This window comes from Canis lupus, chromosome 3 (genome assembly GCF_003254725.2).
Source record: "Canis lupus dingo isolate Sandy chromosome 3, ASM325472v2, whole genome shotgun sequence".
NCBI lineage: Eukaryota > Metazoa > Chordata > Mammalia > Carnivora > Canidae > Canis > Canis lupus.
In genome coordinates, this window is record NC_064245.1 from 15,908,567 (window position 1) to 15,933,631 (window position 25,065).

Below are 25,065 nucleotides of genomic sequence, written 5' to 3' on the forward strand. Positions count from 1 at the left end.
CTGGGAACTGGAGAGACTTCACCCCCTTGCCTCTGTCTTTCTGCTGACAGCTGCTGCTTAGCACCTTCCTTCCAGCTGGGAGGGCAGCCGGATGGCTGCAGATGCGGCTAACGCCAGGATGGCTCCTTAGCGAGCAACCAGGGCATCAGTTTCCTCCTGGAGACTGCACATGTCACCTTCACGTCTCATGCATCTTCCATCATTTCTGTGAATATATCAAGGGGCTCTGGTGGAAGGCACTAGGCTATGAAAGTGCAGGCTAACCGGTGACTGAGAACAAAGGCCGCCTTTAGCTACGAATGATTCACTGCAATGGTGAAGAATACTTTCTTTTTTCCTCCAGAATGACTTTCAATCCTAAAGATTCAATGACTGGGCCCATATGAGGGGAAAAAAAAAAAAAAAAGAATGGCACAGAGAAAGGATTTTTTTTAAAGATTTTATTAATTTTTGAAAGAGGGAGAGAGAAAACACAAGCTAGGGGAGGGGCAGAGGGAGAAGCAGGCTCCCCATTGAGAAGGGAGCCCAATGCAGACTCCATCCCAGGACCCCGGGCCCATGACCTGAGCTGAAGGCAGATGCTTAACCCACTGAGCTACCTAGGTGCCCCCAGAGAAAGGATTAAAACAACAACAACAACATAAAATTACTACACACAGAGGTTTGACAATGTTGTGCGTGAACTTGTAATTTCAGGAGGAACATTATACCCAGTAGTTCTCACGCATGCTACTCTAACTTATCTTCCCCAAATTTCTCAGCTTCCATTAGCACGTGTCACAATCTGATCAATCTTATCACTACATATGGAAATATGGGGTGCTGATTTGGACAAGATTATTTTAAGAGTTATGTGACTACATCTAACAAATATCTTGTCTGGCTCATTAACTAGTTTAATCCGATGAGGTAATAAAGAGACTCCATAGTTCATTTCTAGAAAGCAAAAACATTGGTTTCATTTTTCAATCATGAAATTATAAACATTGAAATGTTTTTAAAAGGTACTTGTTTTCCTAATACCTTATGTCATCTGTGTCCTTGGGAGCAAATCAGAATAATGAACAGGATTAGGAAAATACTTTATGCGTAACTATATAATCCTGAGATTGGCACTAAAGCATCCCTATCTCTTCCCGCCCCTGGACTGTTTGGTCTCAACCAGGGTAGCATTGAAAATCTGGAGAGGTTTCAGCCTAGAAACAGTGACTGGGCCTCTTTGGTGCTAATATATGAGAGGCTTATGGTCACCATGTTGAGGAAACTCAGAGCATGGGCACATTTGGCAGTTTCTTATAGATATTAAGGGACTTATTTTAAAAAGGTTTATTTTGTATATTTGGTAATTGTATTCTGAAATTAAGTTGTCAGTAGAGAATATATCCTGAATTTTGAATGCAGGAAAATAGTCCACAGTAAAGAACTATTATATACTGAATAGAATATTCTGGAAAACAGTTGGGTATTAAACTTATCTTTGTTGATATTAGTTATAGATCCATAGGACTATGTCACAATCTATCGTTTGTTTTGTTTTAACCTCACATTATTATCCCTAAGGGAATTTGGAAAACAGTATATCAAAAAGCTTGGTTCTAAATTGTTCAGTCAGGTCTGTCTTTCATAAACTTAATAGTTTCTAAATATTTCCAGATTTGATTGTAAGATATTGTCAGAACAATTATGAAATACTTTTAGTAATATTGTGTCTGTCAACATGGCCTTTGGTATTTTTTAAAATGCCCCTATTAACTGCTTCAAAACATGGAAAGTACTAAAAATAATTGAAAAATTAACTCAACTAAAAATAATGGCTCATCTGTCTGGTATTACTTTTATACATTGCAGTTACTGAGGGTTTACCATGTTCCAGGCACTTTGTTAAAATGTCGTGTGCGTATTATTCCATTTAATCCTCAAAACAATCCAATGGAAAAGTTACCACTATTAGGTCCATTTTTATAGATGAGGAAACTGAGACATGGACAGGACATGTAGCTTATCCAAAGGTTCATCGTTGGTAAGTAGAAAATTTGGTATAAAAACTTAGGTAGGCTGATGCTGTGTTCTTTGTCCTTATATGTTATTATATTGCTTTTTACTAATTTTAATTCAAAAACTATGTTAACATACAAGGCAGTTCTTTCAAGAAATATGTGGAGGTGAAATTCATTAATAAGAAGAATAAAGATGTCTCTGTAAACCAATGACCATAGTGATAACCCTCTGTCCTCCATCACTGATCTTGAAGTTTGGTGATAGTGGGGGGAATGCATTGCATCCTCATGGACAGAGCTGCACAGGATGCCATTTGCATGTGGGAATGCTAAATACGAAGGCACTGCATAAATGGCTGAGCAGTTTTATGAAAAATGGGCAACTTCATGTTTTTCTCTCGTATATTAGCAAGATTTCTATATTATAACCAGAGAATAGGGTATATTTAATTAAAATATTGACCTATTTTTATCAAGGATAATATTATATAGTGAAATATTAAGAGAGGTTTTTTTTTTTTTTTTTTGAGAAATGAAAATCATGGCTTTTAAAAAATATTCACTGGAGTTTCACTTTTTGAATCAAGTAGAAAATAAATCCTCTAATGAAATTACTTGAACAAAACTGAATTCAGGTTAAAAACTGTGAATCATGAGATTTCCAGGAAGAATTTTATTTTGACCTAAATGATATCTGAGAGATGAACTTCAAGCTCAATACATTTTTAACATGACAGAAGCGCCATGGCCTCTCGGTGGGTGTCAGGGAGGAAACACTTGAGGAGGCCTTTATCTACCAGAGTTCGGCTAAGGGGCCCAGCAGCCTGGGGTCTCGCTGGTCTATTCCTGATCCTCTCTTAGCAGAAAGGACAGAAGGCAGAAAAAGCGAAAGCTTCTTCTGAACAGATTATTTTCATTTAGGGACTTCATAGATGTCAGAAAGTTAACGTAGAGGCAATGAATATTCCTGATTCTTTTTTGGTAATAACATACAGCCACTAAAATCTTGTTAAATTTTTTGTCTAAGGTGAGAAAATGTGTGATTCTATTGTTTCCCACATTTGTTTTTGGGGAAAAAAAGGAATTTTTATTTTGTCATTAGCGCCTGTAAAATAAAATGCCAGTAAAATTCATGTATACAAATCTATGCAAAGCAATGAAAAGAAAATATTTGCATAAGTGTCCTATTAATGAAAGCCAGTTTCCGACAGTTTGAGATTCATATTCTTCAGTGTGTTTTGTTTACCTTTCCTATCCAATTTATATGGTCCTACTTGGGAATAGGTTTTCTGCGTGCATGCACACATATATATCACAGAAAGTAGTTTGGGTTTTTAATTAGTAAAAATTTCAGAGGCTAGCAATTACCTTTTTCATTTAGCATTTCACTCCAATCTAGTATTATTTGTGTTTTCTGCTCACTTCTGTATAGACCACAGTAAACATTTGGAAGGCATCTTGTATGGCAAGTTTGTGTATTGCAATTTTTGAGCAATGCAAACATCCCCCTTAAATAAACGAAAACAGATCCCAGAAAGGGTATGCTTCCAACACATTCCCCAAAGATCTGAGTGCCGCTGTGCATTCTTGCTCAATTTAAACAAACTAAACTTCAGTTAGTCTCCCCTCCCCTAATGGGCACCCCCACTGGGAACATTGTTAGGTTACCACCGTGGACAAGGCCTCAGTACAGCTGGATCTGTAAACAAGACCATAATCCGCATGAAAGAACTCTCAGAGTTTTGGCAGCACTCACAGTGTTGTTAACATATTGTGCCAAAGCAATAACAAAGCCATCATTTTTAAGTTTGTTCACGGATTTGTATTAATCAAGAAATTTTCCAGAAATTACTTCTAAATGAGGAACCTTCCAGAAAGTTACCATTTGGCAAGAAGGCTTCCAGATGCCTTTTTTTTTTTTTTTTTTTTTTTTTGCTTATCTGCAACATATTCTTCCAAATAAATTACACATTTGTGGAAGTTCAGTCGAGACAAAACACATTGCTGCTGTGTTGGCGGAAGGAGGCTCCCTTCAGTTCACTCCCTATTTCATCAAAGCCTGGCTAATGCTTAGGTCATTTTTTCTTATTAGGAGGAGGAGGAGGCCAGGCCATCTAACTTGGCATTCTGGTGATAAACATTAAGTATTGATATTTGGATCAGAAAAGCAATCATTAAATTACAGTCAGAACTGCACACTAAGCATTGAGGAAAAGACCAGGAGAAGGCTGTGGGACCTGTGTTGGAATTTAGTTGTTGGTTTTTATTGGCATACCAGGCGGCTGATTCTTACAAATGCGATCTTTTTCAATTAAGACCCTATTTTCAAAACTTGTGCCCTAGCAAGCCTTCTGCAAACTATTACGTCTCCTCTATAGGAAAAAAGGGAAAAAGAGGAAGGTCGGATTAATAGTGCAATTAGATGCGAGGAGTGGGACAAACCTAAAAGTTTTGATTTTCAACATTGCGTCATTCTTTAAACATAATTCTAGTTTTTCATGTACCTCTTTTTTTTTTTTTTTTTTTATTCATGTACCTCTTATGTGAGTACAATCCTGGGTAAAGGAAACTTTTAAAGTGTGCTAAATATTCAAAAAGCAGGTAGGTGTGTGATTCCAGCTGAATATCAGAGGGTGCATGTATGGCTACTGCACACAGGCTTGGTGACTGTGTTGGGAGGTGAGGACCCGTGAGTCTATCACCAATGGTTTGTGTAGAGTTTTGGTTGTATTTCTTCATTTATTCATGTCTGCGATACATTCTGGATGACATTTATTTTTGTTACAACAAAAGTTTAAAGTAACGACTAATAGTAAATAAGCCCTTTCTCCAACTGAAGACAACCCCCAATCTCCAAACTACTCTCGACTTGAATACATCTTTCCTCTTTCCTCCTGTGGTGCATTGTTTAAAGCTCCAATCTATCATGTTTATATTCGGCCTTGTTTTAAAGTTACTTGTGTTCATTTCTTATTTTCCTTTTGAAAATGTAATGTGATGGGATAAGCACTGGGTGTTATACACAACGGATAAATTATTGAACACTACATCTGAAAATAATGATGTACTATATGTTGGCTAATTGAATTTAGATAAAAAAAAATGAAAATGTAATGTTCCTGGATGTCTCTCCAAATATCTAACATGGTGCTTTGCACATGGAAGACTTTGCATGAATGCTTATGTAACCGATTTCAGGAGGTTTATTGTTTCTTTAACAACAACAACAAAAATCCTTCTCTGAACACATAGCACTTTGGAAGGCGCTTTCAATCGGAGAGAGCACCAGCATTCTACTGGGTCAATTATTGCTGCAATTGAATTAATAATACTCCAGTGGTCTCCTAGAAAACTACTCACTTAAGGGAGGATCTATAATATATGATAATTAATAAGTACTAGAAGGGCATGAAATAATGACAGAATCGTAACTTCATTCTTAAAGTATGTAATTGTTCTTCAAGAAACAAAACAGCTAGCCAAGCCATTCATAATCTTTTCAGGAATCAGCATCCTCTCCCCAAAGAACATACACTTGATTTTTTTCCAAGTATTTGACTATACATTATTGTGGTTTATGTCTGACATATTGATGCTGATTATTTTTTCGGTTTATATAGTTGTTTCTCTGAGGACTATGTATTTATTCTCTTTGGATTAACTCATCTTTGAATGATCTGCTGCATGAGATTGAGTGCATTCACCTAATTCTGCAAGAGAGCTTTCATCTGAGAAACACCCTGTTCTTGTTGGTTGTGACCCAGTGATGTGGTGGCTTTTGTTTTCCATCAGTCAACGGCCAAATCATATTATTCATCCGGCTATGTTGGTTTAAATCATCCTGAATAAATTTTCACGTATGTTTTCAGAATTTGACCGAAGATGAAATAAATCAATAATTTGGAAACTACCCTTTCTTTTGTACCAATAGAAACTTGGAAAAATTCATCAGATAAATAAATCAGAAAAATTTTTCAGCCACTGGGACATCTTTAATCACACCCTTGAAATTATTTATTTTTTAAATTGTTTATTTTTAAAAGAGGATTTATTTAATCTTCTCCTTGAGATTCATAATACTCAATTCCCAAACAGAAGCCACTGGAGATTAAGATACAACCTGAGGGTAAATTCAAGAAAGAAACTAGAAAAAAAATTAGTGGGGTGCATACAACAAATGCAATCTAAGTTCCACCAGCTGAATATTCTCAAAGCTGTGCAGATGTGAGGGCCCTTCTCGTAGATGGTCCAGAAGGATTCCTTGTGTGTGAGGAATGGCACGTTGTCATCTGGTGTTTGAATCACAAACCTGTACGGTGGCCTCAGCCATTTTTTAGGTAAGATCTGTTATTTACTGGAAAGAGCAATAAGAAAATAAATAAGTATTGTTTGTAGTCAACCCATGTTAAGCTAAAGAGGCGCTCTCCAGTAAACAACAGTTCACAGAAGCAGATGTGAAGCTTCTAGTTGTTTCTTATGTATTCAAAAAGTAAAAATGAGCCCTGAAAAGCTGAAAACTCTGGCACAACCATGTCAGTCAACAGAGAAGTTAGTAGCTCCCTTTCTTATCTGTGTTTGCTTACCTGACATCCAGTATCCCTTCATGGTTTTTACGGTAAAAGATGCTTTAGGAGTTTTGCTTTAAAAGTGATAACCGAACAAATGTTTGTCTGCATACTCTAATCACAATTCTGAGAAAAGTATGAAAGATGGACAGTTTTCCATGCTACTGATTACACTATATGGTGAAAGTTATTGAAGATTCAAGAATCTAATAGGTCAGATTGTAGAGGGAAATCAAGGTGGTGGGTATGGATACTAACTAGGGATAATGGAGGAAATGTAAATAGGAGGAGGAGACAGCTCTGGGTGACAATGGAAAAGTGTTATGCTGATGAGAAAAGACACATGTGCATATACAACAAAACACACAGCAGCGTGCACACACGTCCCGAAAGCTCTCATTCCCTTAATCGGCCAGTAGAAGATGAAATTCGCCCAGGAGGGAGAAGCCACGGAAAGCCATACCAACAAGATAGAAGCTTGTCTCTTGCTCAGGAAAGGAGGATAATCTAAGTGTAGAGATTCAGAAGAAGATTTAGTTAGCCCATTTTTTTTTGTTATTTATTTTTTTAATCACTGTGGACTTGTAGAGTGATCTGGATATATAAGGTGAAGTTCCTAATAAAGTATTCCTGTGGTACAATTTCTGAACTTGGTACCATGCTGATTTTAATTAGCTGATCAATTAATTCTTACGTGCTGGGTACTGTATTTGGGGAATGTTTGGCCAAAACAGAGAAAGTATCTGCCTTTATGGAATCTATGGTTTAGTCAGGAAGCAGGCAATAAACAAATAAATTGTATTTAATTATAAATTGTGGTAAATGCTAGCTTTGTCAATTTTAATCTAATTTTTATAACTTCTAAAGCAAGTAGTGCTTATTCTTGTGAATTTCAAGTTCTGTTCCTTCCCATTTATTCAGCAGTTATAAGCACTGTGTTAAATGCTTTATGCATTGTCTTATTTAATACAATTAATTTAAGGGGTATATGCTATTGTGTTTATACAGTATGGTTAAATAATGTTCCCAAAGACAGTACTAATTAGAGTAGGGACTGGATTCAAACCTAGGGCTGTTAATGTGCTGAGCTTTTTCTCTTAAGAGCTCTGCTCCACTACCCCTCTGATCAGAGGATAAGACCTATGATCCAATAGGCTAATATTTCTAATTAGTTGCTGCTTTGTCATATATAGTTTAATGTAGGAACATGCACAAGGAATCAACAAGAGAAGAGAATTTCTCTACCCTAGCCAGGGTCATCTTTACTATTTCGCTCATCACACAGCTGGGCTGTTGAATGTTGCTATAGAAAATCACAAAACTATTCTGACTGGATCTGTACAGAGTCATGCTTTCTAATTTTATGGCTGTTCACAATTCTTTTGCTGACTCCCTATCACATTTCCTACAGCAGCATTTCCACCCCATCCTCCATCTCAGCAAAAGCCTTTATTTCTGGCTTGACTGATTAATGTTTGGAAGTGTGTTCTATTGGAGAACTCTTTTCCTGGTCCTCTTTGTTTCCATGTTTTGCAGGAATGAACAGCATTGGCTGAGCACTTCCTGTTTCCCCCAATACTCTTTACTTTTATCCAAGAGAATGAGTGATTTAGTCGACAATTGGTACAAACAGACTCTGACATCCAGAAGTCCACATTCTTTTATTGGGCAAGTTGTATGTTTCAGTTAACTGCTTCCTATACTTACCCTTCTTCTATGTCTTGCAGAGCAGACTGAATTATTATCTCTTCCCCTTCATGGACTACTTACTGGGGCAGGTGCAGCCTAACAAAACATCTGTTTACTCAGCATATACCACAAAGTTCACATACATCAAGGTAGCATTTACTGTGGGGCTCTTAGTGATCTGGGATCTGAGGGGTGTCTAAAGACTTTTAAGACCATTCAGGCCTTTGAGGACATCATACACTGATTGACAAATTAAAGTCAGTAACTGTAAAATAAGGTCTACTACTAAAAAACAAAAACAAAAACAAAACCCAACAAAAAACCCAACACCTATGTTTCTAAGAAACATAGGGACCATAAGATTCCAGAGAAATAAACAGCAGTCTGTCAACCATGTAAATAATAGAGCATGGAACTCCAGAGAAGTAAGAGATCACTTTAGTGGAGAGGACCAAAAGGAAAAGTCCCTTTCAATGAGATGATCAGGAAAACATTCCAAATTTTCTACAATCTGAATACTATAAACTTACTTGAAATTATACACCACCACTCCTCCATGAGAACAGGAAATAATGCCTTTCCCATTTCAATTAATCTTCATGGCAGTGCTCTGTCCATTATATGGACACAGAGCTGCCTAGAAAAGTCCTGAGAGGTTAAGTAATATTATCAAAGTCACATGGTTAATAACTGGTAGGAAACAAAAACCCAGGTTTGCCTCTTTTGATGTTCATGTTGTTTTCTCTCTCTCTTTTTTTTTTTAATTGGAGTTCAATCTGCCAACATATAGCATAGCACCCCAGTGCTCATCTGCCAAGTGTTTTCTTAAAACCAGGGTACTTTTCCAAGCTGGTGTAGGATGGAGGACACACGGTGAGATCAAGAAGGTCAGGGTTTAAGTCTTGTATCTGCTATCTTAAAGGTACATGTGTGATCTTGGACATTTTACCTCTCTACTCTTCACCGTCTTTAGAAATAGAGATAAAAATCCTACCCACTTCAAGAATATTGGAAAAGTGAACATAAGATGACACAGCTGTTTTATAGTGTTCTGAACCAGAACTTTATTTCAGCTAGGAAGTGTGTAAGCAAGCACACTCTTATCTCAATAGCATGAATGGAGGTTGGGTTCCCCAGAATCAGATTGTGAGATGGGGAGTTGCATGCCAAAGTTCTGTTGGAGAGCAGTCTTGGGTGATAATTTTAGAAAGGTAAAGAAGTGAGCAAGGTAGACTGGGCAGAGTGAGCAGCCGAATGGCAGTGTAGTTACCAGTGAGTTCTCAGCATCTGATCATTGCAGGGTCCCTGAGGCTAGATGGCTCTTCAGAGTTGACTCAAATCAAGGCAAAGGAGCCTGTGGTTTTGTTTCCCTGAATAAGCCAGTCATTGGCTGTGAGTTGCCCCTGTCACCTTGAGCAGGGCAGGTCTTTGCAGCTAAAGGCAGGGTGTTATGGTTGATTGATATCGATATTCCTAACAACCCTAAATGGGTGTATCTGTCCTGAAAAGGGTATCTGGGAAGAGCACTGCAGGATCCACTTAAAAAAAAAAAAAAAAAAAGATGAAACCCTACGAGCCCCCCTACCTCTGGTTCCTGCTCCTGTTTTTTCGCTCTTCTACCATTGTGCATACCATCAATTTAGCACTTTCCTCCCTGAACTGCAATTGCAAGGCCATGTCTTATATTTCTGAGCTTCCAGCACTGCGGAGAGTACTGACAGTAGGTAGAAACAGCTCCATTAATATTTGATGTTGGTGATGTTAATGGTGATGATGATATACCAACTATACTGCTGGGTACTGAGGAGTCTGGAAAAGAAGATAAGGCAAGATTGATTTTATTTGCCAAATATATAATCATAGAATATAAGGGATGTGCAAGAACTGCTATAATTACCAAAGTACGTTAGACATACATAAGTGTTCAATATATTTCTGTAGAGTAGATGAGTAAGAAAATGAGTAAGAGGACAATTAAGGGGCACATGGTTGGCTTTGATTCTGAGCATAACTTCAGGATCACTTTGGACTGTGGACTGGGAAGCCAGACTGACTCCCTGAAGATGGTGGTCTTGAGTTGGGCCTGACAGTATGGGTGGCGTGGAGATTAGAGAGGAAGGTTGAAGAGAATGCAGTGGGGTAGGTAAGGGAATGATCTATGCTAGGAGGATCTCAGACGCCAGGGAATGATCTATGCTAGGAGGATCTCAGACGCCAGAGATTTGGGTATGCACAGGGGCAAGTAAGGACACTTTGCTTGCTTGGGGTGAAGTATATTTGTGAGTGAATTGCAGGAAGCAAGGCTCAGTAAATAGGGGAATTGGAATAGATTGTGAAGGGCTGGAGGAGCTGACAGTACCAAGTCAGGATGGGGTCCTTGTTGGGGAGTGAAAATGCGAAAATGTATTTTTAAGAAGTAGAAGGCTCAGAATAGATTGGAAGGAAAATCAGTGAGAGTCAGACCCGACCAAAGATTGCAGTGGCATTTAAATATAAGTGATGAAAGCCTGAAGTTGCGATGGCGTGTAAACATGGAATTTAGGGGTTAATCTTCAGGGAAGAAAAATATGATTTAATAACATGCTGATTTTTCCCACTTCTTTATTCCTTAAATCTAAAAATGTTGCTAAAGATCAGTAAAAAAGGGACCTCAAATTTCTGAAGTATTTATTATCTTTAAAAAAAAAGTAATGCCATTATCCACAATGTCTATGATTCTAAAAACACTGAGACTTAGCTACGCAACACAACCACGGTGACTGTTTTGACTCAACTGACTAGGCTAGTTAAAGCCTAACTCAGACACTTCACTCAAAGAAGCCACTTAGTGTCTGCCCTCTGTATAACTCTTCTGTTAAGGTGTGTTCACATTTTAAAGTGACGGGTTAAAAACAGTGACTCAATTTAACCCAAACATTTAAACCAATTGTACAACCTTACTTATCTCTATCTCCCTCCCTCCTTCCCTACTTTTCACTTACCTACCTACCTCCCTCCCTCCCTACATCAGCAAAACCAAAGTTAGGTCATTGATTTCCTGAGTTAATTTTGTAGTGACTTGGTTTTGCTCCAAGGCAGGTCTGGTTCAGTGTGACCGTGGTTGAAAGAGCATGTTTCTTGTAAGTGCAGACACGGTGAGTGATGTATGTGGTACTTATCATAAGTGTATCAACTCTGGCATTATTTTATAAATACAAAGTATATCAGAATTCATTTTTACTTTATCATCTGTTCTAATTTAAATTGCTGCATAATTTCATGAAACAAAACACATGAGTCTACTTAAAAAGGGACTATCCTGACTCTTTGAGACTACTAAAAATTCAAAATCCATTCTTTTTGTGTTTCTATACATTTTCATTGTGACTATCTGTACCTATTAATTACAATTTATATTATTGGTTTATCCTGTTACTGTTTATATTAAAATTAACCTATCTTTAAAATTTGTTATTATACTCCTAATTCCTTTCTCATCTTAGATTGCTAGGCAGATAATTTAGAAGTTTTCTCCTGAATGTTTTTTGACGTATCTTATCTTTGTGCTTAATTTTTGAGAAGGTGAGAGCCATTATATTGAATTATTTTAAAATTTAACTTTTTATTTTGAGATTCTCAAAATCAAAATAAATAGATTCTCATGCAGCTGTTAAGAACACAAAAAGATCCATGTACTCTTTACGCATTTCTTTCAATGGTGCATCTCGCAGCGCTGTAGTAGAAGATCACAACCAGGACATTTACCTGGATATAGTCAAGTTACAGGATATTTCCATCACCACAATGATTCCTCATATTGTCGTTTTATAGGCACACCTACTTTTCTTTGGTCCTGTCCTGTTCTCCACTAACCTTTGGGGATAAAATTATAGAATTTTATCATTTCAAGAGTGCTGCATAAATAGAATCCTACAGTATGTAACCTTTTGGGATTAGCTTTTTTCATTCAGTATAATTCTCTGGAGAGTCATTTGAGTTGTTGCTTGTATCAACACAAGCATTATTCCCTTTTTATTACCGGATAGTATTCTAAAGCATGAGTATGCCACAGGTTGTTTAAACATTCACCTGTTGGAGAATATCTGGGTTGTTTCCAGTTTTTAGCTGTTATAATAAGGTTGCTATAAATATTCATATATGGATTGTTGTGTGACTATGTCTTCATGTCTCTGACATAAGTGCCCAAGAGTGGAATTGATGGGCAGTGTGGCAATTGTATGTTTTTTAAGAAGCTGCTAAACTTCTCTAGAGTGGTTGTACTAGTTTGCATTCTCACCAGCAATATATAAATGATCATTTCTCTGCATCCTTGCCAGCATATGGCATTATCACTAGTTTTTTGTTTTTGCCATTCTGATAGGCAGGTAGTAGCATGATAGTGGTTTTAATAACTGGATTTTTACTAGTGAGTTTTGAGGCTCCTTTCTAGTATTCCAGATGCTATTCCTTTGTTGGATATGTGGTTTTCAAATATTTTCTTCCATCTCTTGTAAAACGAAGATCTCTTGTAACATAAAACTTTAAAAATTTTTGGGGGTCTAATTTACCAACTTTTAATTTTATGGGTCACTGCTCTTAGTATGAAGCCTGAGAAGTCTTTGCCGAGCCCTAGCTACTAAAGATTTACTCCTGCGTTTTTTCTTCTTCCTAAAAGTTCTATAACGAGAAGTTTTACATATAAGTCTGTGATCCATTTGGTGTTAATTTTTGTAAAAGGTGTTAGGTTTATGTCATATTTTTTTGTTTTGTTTTTTTGTTTTGCATATGGCTGTCTAATTGCTCCAGTGTTCATTGAAAAGTCCATCCTTGCTGATGGATTTTCTTTTGTACCTTTGTCAAATATCAATTGAACAGTAAGTGTGGTACTATTTCTGAGCTTTTTGTTCTATTGATCTACATATTTATCCCTCCATCAATATCCTACTGTTGCTTGATTACTGTAGCTATCTGGTAAAACTCAATATCAGGCAGAGTGACATTTCCCATCTTTTCTTTTTTGTCAAAATTGTCTTAGCTATTCTCATTTCTTTTACCCTTTCATATATATTTTAGAATAATATTTCCTAAATGTACAAAAATATTGCTGGGATTTTTATAGAAATACATTTGGGGAGGATTGACATCTTTACTCTGTTGGCTTTACAATCTATGAACATGAGAAGTCTCTCCCATTTATTTAGATCACCTTTGATTAGCATTGTGTCATCTTTACCATACAATACCTATGCATATTTTGTTAGATGTACATCTTCATATTTTATTTTCTTTCAGCAGCTATAAGTAGTATTACATTTCTAATTTCAGTGTCCATGTAAAGATTACTGGCATATAGTAATATAATGTTTTTTAATGACATATAGTTTTTCATGTTTACTTTTGTCCTGCAACTTTCTGAACTCACTTATTACCTATAGGAGTTTGTTAGTGTTTTTAAAGATTCCTTGGAATTTTCTATGTAGACAATCATGTCATCCATAGATAAAGACATTTTACTTCTTCCTTTCTTATCTATATGCTTTTTCTTTTCTTTTCTTTTGCATTTTTGCAGTGGGTAGAATTTCCAGCACTATGTTGAATAAAAGAATAAAGATGGTGAGAGGAAACCTTGCTTGCCTTGTTCCTAATTTTGGGGGGACACTATTCAGCTTTTAAAAAAATATGTTAGCTGTAGCTTTTCATAGCTGCTTTTTATCAAGTTAAGGAAGTTTACCTCTATTTTTTTTTTTTTTGGACAGTTTTTGTTACAAGTGAGTGTTGAATTGTGTCAAATGATTTTTTTTCTGCTTCAGTTGAAATGGTGACATGAATTTTTCTTTAGTTAATACAGTAAATTACATTGATTAGTGTTCAGAAATTGAACCAGCACTATACCTCTGGAATAAACTCTACTTGGTCAGGGCATATAATTATTTTTATGTCTTACTGAATTATACTTGTTGCAAAAATTTTGTGAGGGATTTTTATGTCTATGTTTATAAGGGATATTAACTTGTAGTTTTCTTTGTTTTTTACTTTCTTTGCCTGGCCCTGGTATCAGAGAGATACTAACTTCATACAGTGAATCATTAAGTGTTCCTTTCTCTTGTATTTTTGGAAGAGATTTTGGAAAATTGGTATTAATTCTTCCTTAAAGACTTAGTAGAACTCTCCAGTTCTCCTCGGGGCCTGGAGGACTGAACAAGGTAGTTTTTAAATTACAAGTTCAATTTCCTTATTAGATATAGGACTATTGAAACTATCTCTTTCATGTAGGATGAGCTGTGATAATTTGTGTTCTTTGAGGAATTGGTCAGATTCCTCAAATTTGTCAACTTCAGTGTGTAGAGGTGTTCATAGTCTTAATATCCTTTTGATGTCTTCAGAGTCTATAGTGATATCTCCTGTTTCATTCCTGATATTGGCAATTTATATCTTTTTCTGCCAATCTAGTTAGAGGATTGACAATATTATAGCTGTTTTATAAGAAATATCTCTTTGTTTCATTGGTTTTCTTTACTGTTTTCAATCTCATTCATCTACTCTTTGATATGCCATTCCACTTGGGTTTGTTTTTTTCTCCTTTTCCAGGGTTTTAAGGCAATAGCTTTAATTATTGTTTGAGATTTTTACTTTTTTCTTGTATGTGAATTTAGTGCATACATTTCCCTCTCAGCACTGCTTTAGCTGTGTCCCACAAATGTGTATTTTTATTGGCCTTCAGTTGAGTATAATTTTTGACTTACCTTGAGACTTCTCCTTTGATCCATGGATTATTTAGGAGTATGTTCTTTAGTTTCAAAGTGTTTAGAAATTTTCCTGTTATATTTCTGTTATTGATTTCTAGTTTGAGTCCATGATGATAAGAGAGCATACTCTAAATGATTTCATTTGTTTTCAATTTGTTGAAATCTGTTTTACAGTAACACAAGATGGCCTATCTTAATATATAACCTATAAGCTTTTGAAAAGAATGTGTGTGCAATTGTTATTGGGTGGGTTGTTCAACAAACGTCAATTAGATCCTGTTGGCTTTTGGTGTTGTTGAGTTCTTCTATATCCTTGTTGCTTTTCTGTCTAGTTCAGTTATTCAAGAGACTTGTTGAACTATCCAATTATGTTTGTGGTTTTGTCTATTTCTCCATTTAATTCCACTAGTTTTTGTTTTATATTTTTTGTAACTCTGTTTTTTGGTGAATACACATTTAGTATTGTTACATACTATATACTAATATTTTTGGTAGATTGACCCTTTTATTATTACATAGTGTCCCCCACCTATCTCTGGCAATTTTCTTTGCTGTGAAGTCTACTTTGTCTAATATTAAGTAGCCATTTCTGTTTTTCTCTGTAATGTAATTGTTTTCAATATTTCCTGCATACACATTTAGAATCCCATTAGACAGTGTTATAATTTTTCGCTTTAACTATCAAACATAATTTAGAAATTTCAAGAAAAGATGATACCCGTTTACCTTTCCCTTCCTCTAGATCTCATATTTGCCTTTACTTCTACTTTGGACCACTTTTCATTACAGTTACTATTCCCCATTTCTTTTCTAGATCAGTAAGTCTTACCACTTTCCCTTGCTACCAGCTACTACTTATCAGCTGAACTTGTTTATATTTTTGGTGTGAATGTCCAATTTAATAGCACCTTTAAAATAAGCATTACTACATTTAAGATGGTTCTAAAGTTACTTTATAAATGGCAATATAAATTAAAAAATACAAACCTGGACTAAATAATTTAACATTAGCTATGGTAAAAATAATAGTATGTGAGTTATGTCAAAGCTATATTCTACTTGCTTCTGGAAGAAAATGAAATATATTTATCATATTTTTTATACAAATCTAACAAGGATAATAAAATCCTGAAATGTAAAAGGGAAATGTGAGAAAGGGCATTCACAATAAGTTCAAAAAGTTTTGAAACACACAATTGATGTATATGCTGATGTGCAGCAAAATCTTCACATTATCATGTGACGTTAAGATTGCAAAATAAGTAAAAGCAGTGTTTTTATCTTACACTAATTTTTACCAAAAGATAGGCCTGAATAAAAGCCAGTTGAACCTATGCCAGTCCCCAGGCATATGTACAAGGAATTGTACAAGCATGAAAAAGCACAACCACAGTAAATCACATGATTGAAGTAGACAGATGCTGCAGGTGAGTATGGCTTTTATTTTGAACAAAAAACTATCAGTATGACTTCACATTGCATATTTTTCCAAATTTACATTCCTCAAATACAAACTATATTATGATTTTTTTTCTTTCTAAGTTGTTTCTTATCTCCAGTTTCTATTTTGCTGCAAACTTCAATACAGATGATAAATCTTATGGTGTTAAAGCACACTGGTTATTTACACAGTAAGGGCAAATGGGAGAAAAGTTCCAAATTTGTATCCAGAAAGTTGTGTGGGACATTACCTCGTAGATTGCAGAGTCTGATTAGAGCCCTCTGGAAGTACTGCTTTCTCCCTGACCTTTTGTGTGGTAAACCTTGCCTCTTTGGGGGTATTTTTCACATTGCATCTTAATTTATTGACATGCCTTTCTCTTGTGAGAATATGAGTTCCTGGAAGGCAGGGATCAGCACCTTATATGCTTGTGAGCTAAACCAATGTATTAGAAGGGATGATTTTTATTGCAAAGCTTATTTATAACATTTTATAAATGGTAATTTTAGAGGAAATGAATCTGCTCTAGCTAGTTGCAGAAATATTGCTTTATTATCATTTGCGAAGTGGAAATGAACTGCAATATTTATCAATCTATTAACTCATATGTATTTGACACCTACTTTGAGTTCTGCAATCTACTGATCACCATAGGAGTGTAAAAATAGTATAAAGCATAATTCTCTCCTCATCAGAGTCTATAGTTAGGAAAAGAAAACTAATATATGAAACAATTCAAGTAAATCTAAGCTTATGTACAATCCAGGCCTAAACTAGATGGTATAATATGCACAGTAGAGGTTCAATTAGGGCAAAGCACAGAAGACTGAAGGATCAGGGAAGGGTTCTGGAGTAGGTAAGACTTGAGTAGGGTCCTGAAGTATGGGTAGGGTTTGGGTAGATGGTGGAAAAGACTAGTGGCATTGGGAGAATGAGGAATTGCCTAAGGAAGGGGATTTTAGGTAGGAAATACATTTTTAAATAACAGAAAAGAAGGAAGAGGTCGTAAAAACCACTGAATCTTTTGAGATTGTGCTTTCTCTTTGTTATATGATGAAGATCAATAGGATTTCTCAGAAGGATGGTGAGTGACAGATAAAGAAAGAGATGCTTTGGTGGCTGGGTGGTCAGGATAATGGTATTCAATCCTGATGGGCCATCGTTTTTTGTTTTTTTTTTTAATTTTTATTTATTTATTCATGAGAGACACACAGAGAGAGGCAGAGACATAGTCAGGAGAAGCAGACTGCCTATGGGAGAAGCAGCCTGATGCAGGACTTTATCCCAGGACCCTGGGATCAAGACCTCAGCAGAAGGCAGATGCTCAACCACTGAACCACCCAGGTGCCCACTGATGGGCCATCTTTAATCTTAGTAGTTAGAAGAAACTCAGTGAGGAAAGACTAAAGCTTATAAATTGGGATGAGGTAATTAGAGACTCTGGGAGAGAGAGAGCCATCAACAAGAACTACCTTAGGCCCATGTCTCTAATTTACAAGGGTGCCCAAGGTGACATGAGGGAGTGGCCTCAAACTTATAACCAATGAACTCATTAAGAAAAGGACTTCTGGTTAAGGATTTATTTTTCTCCCCAACCATTGCTGAATACATAGACCCTGGCATGGAAAAATATCTTTAAATTTGAAAGATTATGCCCATGTGTAAATTTAATACATCAGTGTTTAATTATGTAAGTCATGTATTTTTGGTATTTGTTTTGAATATGATTTATGAAATGTTGGCTTGCAGGAAATTGGCACATATAGATATGTTGAAACAGGTTTAGAATTTTTATCAACACAAATTTTATATAAAATATACATTTTATATACCCTGGTGGTGTTATCACTCTTTCTAACACATTTAAAGGAGGACACCTATTTTCACGTTGTGGGTCTCAAGGATAAGTAGGAAAAAAAGGACCCATCAAACAATTCTCTAGGTTTCCCTAGAAAAATGTTCTCTCTGCTCCATATGTGCTTTGAGTTTTAACTAAATTAAACTCATGCCTGGACCAATGTCATTTGAATTTTAAAGGTTATGTACATAGAATGTCAAAACAACCATTTAAAACACATTACTAAAGTGAAGGATTGGCCAAGATTATTTCTAAGGTTCCTACCACACTTAACATTATCTAATTCTATGAACGAGAAACATTCTATCTACTGGAAGTGATTTGGTTTCTACTTGGCTAAGCAACTGGTTGACTGGCTTTCTTGACTAGGTTCCAGATTCCTTGGGGGATGCAGACACAACCTCATGTGAAAGAGCAACCCCCTATAATCACAAGTTGATCACAAAGTAATCATGGTAGCAGAGCAATGAGAGAGGCAGCTGATCCACTGCCATTTATCTGTGCACCACATGTTTGCATGAAAAATTTGTTAAGTACTTTATACTTGGAACTTGTTTTGTCTGTAACTTTTGGGAACAAGAGAACTTTTATCGCCAAGTTTAGAATGGTCTTGAATTTTATGGCTTCGATTTGTATCCAAATTTGTGTCATCTGGGTTTTACTCTGGCTGTGTTGGCAACACATGACTTTCTGGTCTGAGACAGACTAATTAAAAGGTGCACAGTCATCAAATTGCTAACCACACATTTTAGGGAGCTAAGTGTAAATAAATCAAAATCATATGAACTAAATTTACTGAAAAATACACGTGAATTTAAAAACGAATGGAAAAAAATCCATGCCAAGATGACCTGTGTCTTTTCTCAAAACCAAAAACACGTAAGGCATTATTTACTGAACTTAAAATTGTAGTTGGGCCTGACAGTTTCCTATTAGAAAGAAAAGAAGCTCAAGATGGCAAGGCAGCGAATGGAAAAATATTCTAACCAAAAAACAAAAGGCGAAATTCTATTTTAGAAGGCTGTGCTTTTCTTAGATTATGAAGGCCATCTCTATTATCTCAAGAGAGAGAATTTTCCACGTAGTGTCAGAGGATGTCTCAGGACCGGAAGGGGCGTGAAGGTTGTTCAGTCAGTCAGGCATTTCAGCCTGGGCTTGGGTCCCTGCCCCCTGGCTGGAAGCTTATGCTTGGACTTCTCTGTGGCAGACAAATCTCTGTTTCTTGCGGCAGCCATGTCACATTTAGGGACTACTAGAAAGAAACCAATCTCTCTGAAGCTTCCACCAATTGGTGTTTACCCCTCAAGAATCTAGACAAGCCATTTAGTTAATTTTTCTCAGAACTAGTTTAGTTTTTATTTTATTTACAAGAGCAGAAGCTTACAAGTGTTACCATAAGATAAATCAAGTTTCTTATGAGGATTCAAATAGAATGGGAAAGAGAAGGAAAGAGAAGGAGAGAGAGAGAGAGAGAGAGAGAGAGAGAGAGAGAAATCGAACCAGCTCTCAAGGAACGAATTTTCTCTTTCCCTCTCTCTTTCCTGTTCTCCCTGTTTCCCTCTCAGCACCTTGGCTGCTCTCTGAAATTTGCCTTGGCTTTCTTCTCTCTGCTGCTGAAGTTTCTCTACTTACAAAGTATTTTGTTCTGTCACCATTTAAGTTTATACACGGTCTTGGTTTGCTGTTGGCCAGCTCTATCTGCTGGCTTCCTTTTAGCTTCTGCCCCCATTACTAACTGGTTCAGTCTGTCTGTGTTTTCAACACAAATTCCATTTAGGGAGAGTCACGTCCAGCTGACCTTTTACTCCAAGTGCTGGTATAGGTGTGCTGGCTTATGGACTGGCTTTTTGCATCTGAGTCATACATCAACTACCAGTGCAGTCACCTCCCCCTACCCCCACCCCCCACCCCAGAACGGGTTGTGTGATATGAAGCTTGGCCATACATGGGTATCTAGGATGCAGAGCTGTGGTAGAGGCAGTGTCTCTTTAGAGTGTGGAGTGGCACATTTTTGAAGTTACTTGAAGTGTGTGTTTGTTTACCTTCCTACCCTTTTATTCCCCAGGTTAAAGATTCCCAGGCTTTTCAGTTGTTGCTTACAGGATATAATATTGAATGTCTTTACTGCTTTATCTGTCTTGTGTACATGATTTAGTTGATCTATATCTGTCTTAAAGTGATGGCTGAGAGTTTAAAAAACATCCCAAGCTGATCTGATCAGGGAGGTTTATGCCACTCAAATTCAGTTAGCCTTTTCGGAGTCACCTCATCTCATTGACTTCTAGAACTTGCTGTTAACTAAAGCTTCTCAGTCCTTTTTTTGCACATGCTGCCAAGCCAGCCCTCCTCCCACCTCATGTACCATTGGCTGTTTGTATTTAAGTTTAAGATCTTTTATTTATATTGCTTGAATTTTATTTTTTTAACAAAAAATATTAATGAATAAAACCTACTCCCTGCCCTCTGGAGGCTTATACTCCTATTAACCCTACTTGGCACATAAAAGTCCTTAATAAATAATCGTTTAGTAACTAAATGTGGAAAGTCATTTTGTTAAAATGTGACTTTGCAATTATCTGTTAAGTCTTTTCTGACTGACCCTTAATCTCTTACTTGACGTTTTTACTCCCAACCTCATAGGCAATAGTCATTTGTTCATGTGCCTTTAGATCCAATTTCTATTCCTATTTGTATATTATGTGATATACCATATATTACATCATATACCCAATGGAATCTGGGGCACCAATTAGTAAACATTAACATCTTTTGCAGCTAAAAATCAGAATCAAATTTTGCTGCCAAATGAGTTTTGTCGTTTTGCTGCCAATTGAGTTATAAAAAAAGTCCGGTTTTCAAAGGTTTCTGGATTTTAGAATTATGAGTAAGGCATATTGACCTGTAATGCAGAACATTTATACCAATGTCTGGTACACAGTATGCACTAGGTAGGTGTTACTGAAAACTTATTCTAGTAGGGCACTGATTCATCTTATTCCACCCAGCTTGATAAAAAAAAGTTCGTTGGAGGAAGAACCCCAGGTTTTTCTTGGATTAAATATCTCCAAAATCATGCTATAGAGCCAAATTCCAATTTTTAAAGTTCAGAAATGCCACGTGCCTTTTGCATTAATTATTTTAACTCACTAGAAAAAAAAACAGCCTACACGGGAATTCAGGAAATCATCTGTTGAACCCATGTAGGTAGAAATCTACTTCTGTTTTATCATCCAGAAAGATCTATACTGGATGCTGAGAATTTATGAAATATAGCAGCAAAAAATTTAGGGAAATATTGGTGTGAGTTTTCTCTGTCACCCTATGTTTGAATCACTCAATGGCAGTGACTAATTTCCCCCAAAATCTGAAGTCTTCTTCTGCAGTCTGGCTGACTTCTCAATCAGTCTTACATAGCAACCCTGAAGATCAGCAATTCTGTGAGTTTCCTCAGCTTTGATGGATTCAGGAGGCTACATTTGTCTTGGACATTTGAGTTCTAGGATGGAAACTGAATTGATATTTTTGTTATTAAACTTTAAGATAAAATATAAAAAAATAGCTTTCAAAGATAAAGTGCAGGAAAGTCTTCATAAATTTAAAGATTGGAATTGTATCTGCCCCTTTTAAAACTGGCTTTGTACATGCATCATGGATTTTCTTCCTAACCTTTCCTTGCTTGAACCATCACTTTTCTTGCTCACACTTGGCTAATATAGGAAATTTGAAGTGAATATCTCTCACTAATTTTGTAAAAGTTTTTGGGATATCATTCTTAAAAATCTCACTGTTTAAGCACACTATAACACCAAGATTATTGAATGAAATGTCTGTTTTGTTCTTGGAAAATTCCCCTTTCATGATTTTCTGTGGCTCTGTAGACATACTTCTTTTGGAGCTGCTCATGGATGTTGGTTGTCTATCTTTTCTAGTATTGATCAATTGTTCCAGAAGGTAAGAATACCTCTCAACTGATCCAAATAACTCACTGAAAGGCTCAGGAGACTGAGAACAAGATTGCTGGAGCTCATGGCCTTTGGCTCTGCTCTCCCACACTAACCATACACTCCAGTGGCAAAGCAGGCACAACAAGGGTGTGAAAGGCCCATTTGTCAGAAGCAAATTTGGGTCTACTTCTTCCTCGACTTTACAGGTGAGACCCCCTCTACAAGAAGCCCACCTCCTGTTGCTTACATGTTATCTGACTTCAGAGTAGAAGTGTTAAGCAAAGGGCTTTATTGTCCCCTCCTGCCATCCTCTTATGACCATCATCAATGGTTCCTTGGGGTTTCCTTTTCTACCATCCCCATTGTGCAAATTTCCAAGGTTGCTTCAGTTAGACTTGCTACCTTATTTCAGACCCTGACTCACAACCTATCCTTGGGAAAATTTTTTATTTGTAAAGTTTCTGTTGCTAAAATGCCTCCAAGTGTTAGATTAGCAATTCTAGATCTCTTTTTCTTCTTATTTATTTATTTACTATCGATGCAAGAGCAAGTTTTTTCTTTCTGATACATGTGAATCATTGTCATTTACATATCAATATTATATGTCTATACATAGTCTATATTATACTGTGTGTCTGTATATATAAATCTGTCTTAGCTTGGGCTGCTGTAACTAAAGACCATAGACTGGAGGCTTAAACATCATTTATTTTCTCACTGTTCTAGAGGCAAGAAGTCCATGATCAGGGTGCCAACATGGTTGGGTTCTGATGAGATCTTTCCTCCTGGGTTGTTGAAAGCTGCCATATTATTTGCTCACATGGCCTCTTCTTTCTTCTGGAAGCAGAAAGTGAACAAATTTTCTGGTGTCTCCATTTACAAGGGCACTAATCAATTATGAGGGCCCCAACATCATCACCTAACTTAAACTTAATTACCTCTCAAGAGCCCCATCTCCTATTATCATCACATTGGGGGTTAGGACTTCAACATACAGTATGTATATGTTTGGAGAAGCTCATGACCCTGGGAGCTTGGTCCTGTAATCCTATTTAAGCAAGCCTATGGTTTCATCTAAATCGGGGACAAAGCTATCAATATTTATGGCAAGATGACAACAATTTTATCCGTTGTTTTTTGAAGATTTATTTATCTGAGAGACAGAGAGAGAGTGAGTGCATGTGGGGAGAGGGGTAGAGGGAGAGGAAGAGGGAGAGGGAGCATCTCAAGCAGTCTTACCACCGACGGGGTAGCCCTACATGGGGCTCCATCTCACAATCCTAGATTGTGACCTGCAGTGAAAACAGAAGTCGAACTCTTAACCAACTGAGCCACCCAGGCACCCAATAATTTTGTCCTTTAAAATATACTGGTAGAGGGGCACCTGGGTGGCTCAGTGAGTTAAGTCTCTGCCTTCGGCTCAGGTCATGATCCTGGGGTTTTGGGATGGATCCCTGAGTTGAGCTCCCTGCTAAGTGGGAAGTCTGTTTCTCCCTCTATGCCTCTCTGGCTTGTGCTTTCTCTCTCTCTCTCTATATATATATCAAATAAATAAATAAATAAATAAATAAATAGACAAATAAATAAAATCTTAAAATAAAACATACTGGTAGAATTAAATATATGTTGAGGAAGTATCAATTTTGCCAAGTAAACAGAAAGAGTTCAAATATAGATTTAAAACAATGATAGGAATGCAATTCATAATAATAATGAGACCGAAGGTAAATACAGAAACTCAATAGTTCCAAATATTACTTCGAACCAGTTTCCGTTTCTAATAATTCCCGCAGGAAGTGCCCATATGAGACAACACGTGTGAAGCAGCTTCGTAAGGCATGAAGCTTTTGAAATGCATTTTTATTATTTGCATTGCTGACTTCTGCTCTTCTGTTGTCACATACCTTGGCCCAGATTCTCCTCCCCCAGGGCCAGAAGACCAGATTAACAACAGTCCCCAGTGGGGAGGACCTGTGGGGATTCTGTAGGTGGGGGTAGAGGACGCCAGCTGCTGTGCAGGAGCTGAGAGGCTGCGTCTGTAACTTTTTGTCGCCTCTGATTCCCACAGCCCATGGAGAGGATATTGGAACACAGCACATTAGATTCCTCCGGCTACTCTTTCTGAAGTCCAGCTGAGAGAAGCTTGAAACAGTTTCTGGGATGGCAACTAGAGGACAATGGCATACTTGGGAGAACGTGTGGGAGGACAGGGGAGCCCACAACTAGGGTTTGCTGCAAGACAGTGGATCAAACATCATCAACCTTTTCAGTTAGTAGCACAAAAAGTTAGTGGAAGCTTACAGTGAAGGAGTGTTTATTCTCTTCTCAAACTTTTATGCTGTTTTGCTTGACAATGCCTGACAACCTCCTTTATTGGGATCTCTGTGACATTGTAATTACAAGCCCCCACGCTGTAGAGTCAGCTGACCTGGGTTGGGTCTTGCCTCTGCCCCTTACTAGCTGTGTGGTCCTGGGCAATTTGCTTGACTTCTCTGGGCATGCTCATTTGTCAGGTAGGCTAAAATTAATACCTATGTGATATTGTTAACAGTGAGGATTAGATTAGGTGATTCAGGGAGAACACCGCACCCCATATCTGGCACAGAGTACCGTAGTCAGTAGCTATCAGGGGTTAATTTTATTGTGGCTGCGATTACTGTTTCTGTTGGAATTTGCATCCTGGCTCTGTCATTTAGTAGCTGTGTGACTTGGGCATGTTGCTTAATCACTATCCCTCTGCTTCAGTTTTCTCATCTGTAAAATGGGGATAATAAAATTACTTATCTTGTGGGATTCTTATGAGGATTAAATACGCTTAATAGCTATAAAGCCCCTGGAAGAGTGCC

General features: G+C 37.0%; 1 long non-coding RNA gene across 1 annotated transcript in view; it reads left to right on the forward strand.

The window, feature by feature from the left end:
* The window catches only part of LOC118354263 (uncharacterized), a 91,156-nt gene that overhangs the window by 31,322 nt on the left and 34,769 nt on the right, over positions 1-25,065 (forward strand). The gene's annotated exons all lie outside the window — the stretch shown is intronic.